This window comes from Numenius arquata, chromosome 21, assembly GCF_964106895.1.
Source record: "Numenius arquata chromosome 21, bNumArq3.hap1.1, whole genome shotgun sequence".
NCBI classification, from domain to species: domain Eukaryota; kingdom Metazoa; phylum Chordata; class Aves; order Charadriiformes; family Scolopacidae; genus Numenius; species Numenius arquata.
This window is the reverse complement of record NC_133596.1, coordinates 2,622,909-2,629,574: the sequence shown is the minus strand read 5'-3', so window position 1 is coordinate 2,629,574 and position 6,666 is coordinate 2,622,909.

Sequence of the window (6,666 nt, the reverse complement as noted above, 5' to 3'; positions counted from 1 at the left end):
AGCCGGCAGTGTGCCCAGGTGGCCAAGAAAGCCAACGGCCCCCTGGCTTGTATTAGAAACAGCATGACCAGCAGAAGCAGGGAGGTGGTTGTCCCCCTGTACTCAGCACTGGTGAGGCCACACCTGGAGTATCGTGTCCAGTTTTGGGCACCTCAATCCAAGAGAGATATCGAGGTGCTGGAGCGGGTACAGAGGAGGGCAACGAAGCTGGTGAAGGGCCTGGAGAATAAATCCTATGAAGAGCGGTTGAAGGAGCTGGGACTGTTTAGTGTGAGGAAGAGGAGGCTGAGGGGAGACCTCATCACTCTCTACAACTGCTTGAAAGGACACTGTAGAGAGGTTGGTGCTGGGCTCTTCTCACAGGTAATTAATGACAGAACGAGAGGGAACGGCTTCAAGCTCCAACAGGGTGGGTTTAGACTGAACATTAGGAAAGAATTTTTCACAGAAAGAGTGGTCGGGCATTGGAACAGGCTGCCCAGGGAGGGGGTTGAGTCACCATCCCTGGATGTGTTTAAGATCCGTTTAGATGTGGTGTTGGGGGATATGGTGTACGGGAGAACTTTGTAGAGTAGGGTAGATGGTTGGACTCGATGATCCCAAGGGTCTCTTCCAACCTGGACGATTCTATGATTCTGATTCTATGATTTCCATACCCAGTATTAGGTCACCTGTCTGCATCCATTTCTCAAAAGCAGGTATCTCCTCATAAGAAAATATCCCCTAGAACAATATCCTTCTTAAGAACAATAGCTTCTTAAGAACAAGGAATTGTAATGTCCACCCCAAGACCTGTACCTTGTAGCTGTGTTGGGTACGGGCCTGTGTTCCGCTCACGCTGAACAGTTACTGTCAGCCTGGATGGGGGCCAATACCTTCGATTTTGCTCCGGGGGAGAGTGGAGTTGGGTAAGAGCAAACTGAATTTGACAAACTGTGTTCTTAATTAATTTACATCCAATTAGGATTAATTAATTGCTGACTAAAGTATCAACCCATGTAATTATGCATCAAAATAAATAATCTTATGCATTAAATGAGGCGGCTGGTTACAAAGTGGTGAGACACCACTATTCCACACAGCCTGGCTTCCCGCAGAGCCTGGGCTGAGCTGCTGAGGCAAGTCAAAGCAGGGAAATCTCTCCAGTTGCAGATGGACTATTTTCACTTACCCAGCACCCCCCTAAAGCAGTTCACGACACGTATCCAACACCCATCTGTCCATCCTACCGCCTTTTCCCCACAGAGGGAATGTTCTGAGGGGCAGGACCAAACGTTTTCCGTTGATCCACCGAGTCATCAAACCACACAGACTGGAATCCCACTGCTGTTGGGGCAGGAGAGCCCTGTTAACCCACAGTGCTCCTCCCAGCACCCACCGCTTCCTCTCCTCATTCTGTAGATGTTGGGGTTGACACCTAAGCACACACAGGTCAAGTGGCACTGCCCTGATCCACCTGACGATGGCATAGCGAGCATAGACCCAAGTCTTGTGACCCCCTATTGATGCTCTACCCTTTAGTGCCACCACCAGCGTTAAGTGAGTACCTAATATCTGATGAGATTATCAGGCTGGGATTGCAAGCTTGGAGGTGAGGTGTCCATCAGATCTTGTGACAATTACCTGACCCAAACCAAACCTGCTTCTGGTATTATCGACTTCACCCTTTGCTCTTTTGAGATGCATGGAGTTTTTTTCCCACTGCAAAGGCAGGTTGTATGTGTAAAAGTATTTACACTGATAGTCAGCAGAGTTAATCCTTTTTTCTTTTTTTTTTTTTTATGTGGCAACAAACATGCAACTAAAATTTCACATGCTGGGGACATATGATGGACAGAAGGCCTCTCTCACACAGGTAGCTGAGGTCCATGTGGGATCAGTCTAAGGCAGAGGTGTAAGGAGACAGCAATGCAATGTAGGCATGTACACAAAGAGGAAAACAGAAACAACAGGAAAAAAGTCTCCATTTAGGAGCAGGAAAGAAGGAAAGGAAATATCATCTTAGGATGGTTTCCCCATCTAGCTTTAGCACTTTGCTCTCCAGTTCACTGGTAGATACACATTGTTCGACTGAGCAAATTCAGTGTGACACTCACAGAGAAGTCGTTCATGAAAAATTGGGAGATTTTTGTCAGGGTGTATAAATGAATCAGCCGAAGTGACACTGCGTAGGAGACAGAACCATCTGAAGAAGAACAAAATAACCTATTTCTTACAAGGTCTAGATTTCACCTTAAATTCAAATGCCAATTGGAAGTGGCATTGAGGGTAATGGACTTTGTGAGATGTTAAATGAAAAAGCACAGGCAGGATAAATAATCTGGAAGTGCCTGTGTTGTCAATACGGCAACAGTAAGAGCCAAGAGCTGTGAGACGCAGCAGGATAGTACTGGGTGCAGAGCAGTTGAGCAGTTCTTTTTAATGTCCCAAAAATGCAAGTTTGAGTCATACTTCAAGTGTCTGCTACAAGATGACCTCAGCTAAAACTTATTTTATGGTGTTGGAAAGCTAAAACTGATCAGGTTTGACATAGCCATGGTATTCCTCTGTGGCTACTGGCTAAACAAACAAGTTGCCTTAATGCTGCTGGGTGGGAAAGGTGGTATCTCATCTTGGGTGAAACTGAGATTACTCTTCTATGGGGCACAACCCCTCACACTGAGAGGAGCTGGAGGCAGAATGAGGTTGTGATTTATTCCCACCGAGCCTTTTTCTTGTGCCTGCCCTTTTTTGCAAGGACAGATCCCAGGTAGCTGGACAAAGTGAGACTGAGCCTCTCCAGCCTCTGAGTCCCTTCCGCTCCATGGGCTTACAGCGATGGAAACATGAGATGCATTTGCAAACTGCAGATAGTTCACACCATGCGTGATGATGATATCCTGGGAGTCGGGAGACCAGATTCTGCTCTTGTTTCTAAGCCACATCTACTCAGTCTTTCCGCCCAGCCACACTACTTCCCAGGTGCAAATGTGATGAAAACAACCTCTGTCTCCCGCACGCACTGAGATCTGTGGAAGGAACTCGGTTCACAGGGACAGGACGAGCACAAGGCTGTGCTCTGCTCCTCCTAAACTCAACAAACGGCTCCAACCCTGCCCCTGCGTTTTGCTCAGCAGTGAGTTTCACTGGAATAACGCCTAGTTGGAATGCCTAACATGCTTCTTTCTGCGAAAAGAAAGAACCTAGTTCTTTGTATGAAAGGGGAAAAACACAGCTTGAAAATATATTTATTTCTAAGTGTTCAGAAGAGCTCTGTTGTAGATATGAGAAATTTGCGTAGGCCCAGCTCTCCTGATGGTACTCGGTGACCATCTAATCTCCCTGCTATCATCTCAATACCTCCCTAATACTTGTTTAAACAGATCTAAAATTACTCGTAGCTCTCATAAAGAAGAGCTGTCGTCCCTGATCCACCTGGGTAAATAAGCACTTGAAGCAGAGGAGAAAGGAGTGCCGTGAGATCCCCTGCAGCTCTGCCTGCATTAACCACAGGTAGTGTCTGCGTACATTTTTTATTGTGCTTCAGCTGCAGCTCCACCTCTGTTTAGCTTCATTTCCTTCTTTCATTGCCTGGGTGCCTTATGTTTTGTCTGCATTCACTCAGTCAGCATCCCTGCTTGGTCTGTGCAATTTAGCTTCGGAAAGTCTCCAGAGTGCCTGCTGTGAGGTGCTCCCTTGTATTTCATTTTCTTCCCCATTTGTAGTTTGAGTATCACTGCTGAAAACTGCATCGGGTAGTCTATGTCCCTCCAGGCCAGGCTTCCAAAGCTGGATAGGCACCTAGAAGGAGCAGAGCAAGCACTGGGTTTCCCAGGAGCACAGGCAAAGCTGAATGCTGCCACCCCAAGGCTGAAGACATTCCTGGTCCCAAAGAGACAACGCTCTCCTCTAGCAGAGAGGAAGAAAGTTGAAGGGATGCAAAAGTGTCTCTCAATCTTCATCTCATTGACAGGACAAGCCTACAAAAACCTTCCTTTCAAGACCCAGAGGCACAGCAGAGGCAAGTCCAGCCTGAGGCTTGGCTTGCGGGCAGCAGGGCTGTGCCCCCCTGCTACGGGCCTGAAGAGCTCACACAACTCAGCGTGTTGGCCCTGACAGAGAAGAGGTTTGAGGGAATTATTCCTTCTCTACTGCTTTTTTTTTTCACTTCCTTTCTTCATACAGCAGTCAAGTGACAGGCCTAAGGTAGGAATTAAGTGTGCAACATGCTTATGTGCTCTGGAAAATCTGGCCCTTTACTTCCTCACTTGGATCTCCCCTTTTCTGCCTGTATGAACCACGGTCCTCAAATTATCTTTCCTTTTTTTTTTTTTCTAGAGCAATAACACTCCTTTTCCTCATTTCATTCTTTTCCATGGCTTTAAAGCATTAGGGACTGTTATGAGGGCATCACTTCTTAGGAATCCCTCCTGACGGAGGCCTCCCCAGGCTCCAGAGAGACACTTTCCCCCTGGCAGCAAGGGGCTGTAACACCATCCAGGCTGGCAGGTTGCAGAGGGTGGGCCAAATCCCCCACAAGAGTAAATTGGTGGAGCTTTGTAACTTCAGCAGAGCTGGACTCATCGACATCAGCCGGGAGATCTGACCCAGCAGTCGTAAAGCTGAATGCAAACGCAGATGCTGAACAGTGCTATCTTTGCACTCTTTGTAGCTCCTGACATCCAGAGCTCAGCCACGAGTGGTCCCTCGAGCCAACAGGAGGGTTTAAATCCATAATCTCCTGTACTAAAGCCTCTACTGTAGAAACATTTGTCCTCTAACAACATCATCAGCTACTTATGAGACAGAGAAGAGCAAAAGCTTTTTCACCTACTTGTTACTTTTTTAACGTTAGGAGAAGGTATTCATCTTGCCCTGGCTTTCTGTCAGGTATGAAATGAGAATGTGCGTAGTGTCTTTTTCTTGAGGTAAATTACTTACATCCTTCAATAAAAACAACTAGAAAGGACCCTCTGAATCAGTCCCTGGCAATCACAGGAACAGCAATCTAAAAATTCCCCTTCAACTTAACTCCACAACATACATTGCCCTGAATTAAGATTAAATTCTTTCATATCCCAAGGCCAAGAGCTATTTAAACTATAGCGTGCCGTGGGAGGACAGCAAGGAAGACTGTCTGCATTTACTCTGGTTTGCTGACTACCTGTAAGAAGATAACTGATGTCACCCCACAAAAGCATTGGGCTGTGTCTCTGCGCAGGTATGAATTTTACTACTCCGTATGTAGGTTTGTATCCACTGAAATCATTCCTTGTTCAAGCAATGTGAAGACTCAATGCAAAGGCCATGTTTTTTTCTCTGCAAGCTGCCAGGCATTGATCCAGATGGGGAAGAAATTAGCTGTGAGCATAAAACTCACAATACTGGCTTCTGCCAAGGCTAAGCCCTTGCTACAAGGGAATGGCATAAATACACAAAGAAGGCTAACATTTGCCTCTGGCTAGCTATATGGGCTGCATGTTATTCCCAGAGCTGGAGAGGTAACATTTTCACTGCGGATCAAATCACTGGCACAAACCAGATCCTAGGATCAGCCCCAAGTTGAGCGGATACTAAGAGAAAGTGATTTATTTCCCTTCTCAACCTAGAAATTCAGCCATGTCCTAGGAAAGAAAGAGGAATCTCTGCTTGAAATGCACCAGAAATCCCTCTTGACGAGTCAACCGATGCCAGGCTATTGGTGCCAGGCTCATGACCGAACAACAGCAACACTAAGTCACCTCAGTCTAAAACTCTTCCAAAACTTACCACAGACAGATGCTGCTGTTGATCTAGAGAAAGAACTCCTGACCTCCCAGCGCAGGTGGCGTTAGTTAACTCTATCCCAACTGAAACCAGGACAGCAGGCTACAAATCTGTTTTCCAGAATTTCACAATATTTACTAAGGCACCTTTGCTTCTGTTTTATAAAGAAAAATGTTTCTTGTCCTCTGGGCAGCACAGAAAGAAAGCCTGTCAAACGTGAAGAGCTGCAGTAGTTGTCCAAAGAACTCCTGATTCCTATTTTCAGCTCACTGTGTGACTTTGGGCAAATCATGATGTCTCTGCATGGTACCAGTTTAGCAAAACACGAAAGCATGTGCTTATGTCCCGTGGAGCTTTAGTGCTTAGTTGAATCAGAGCCAGTCTGCTCCAGTTTCCCCTCTCGTAACATGAGGACAATGATGCCACCTCTCTGTATAAAGAATCCTTAGGACTTAGAGATTAACTTTTCCCTAAAGAGAAAACATTCGTGTTAGTTTGGCTCCAGCTGTGATTACTTCAAAGGTAATGGTATAGCTCCAGAAATATTTCTGCATGTCATTGTAGCCTGACTGTGGTCTCAGTTCAGAGAAATAAATCAGAAGAGACACCGTCAAACTGACAGAACAGTTCTCAAATGTTGTGCATTGGCCCCATTACTGCAAATCTGAACTACATTAGCAGAATACCCAGCTCTTCTCACAGAGAGGAGCACAATAAAGTTAGTATTTCTAGAAGTCAATGGACACCACCAAGCTGCTGGAAACCCTGGCACATAGAGCTGCATTCAGGATTTGGGCTTCAACTCCTCACGGATGAGCACAGCCCACTGCCAGGAATAAATCCAGACCTTGAGAAGGTGTCGTCAGACAAAACAGAGCCATGCAGTCTCTGGAAGAGAACATTCTTCTTTGCCCATGAGGT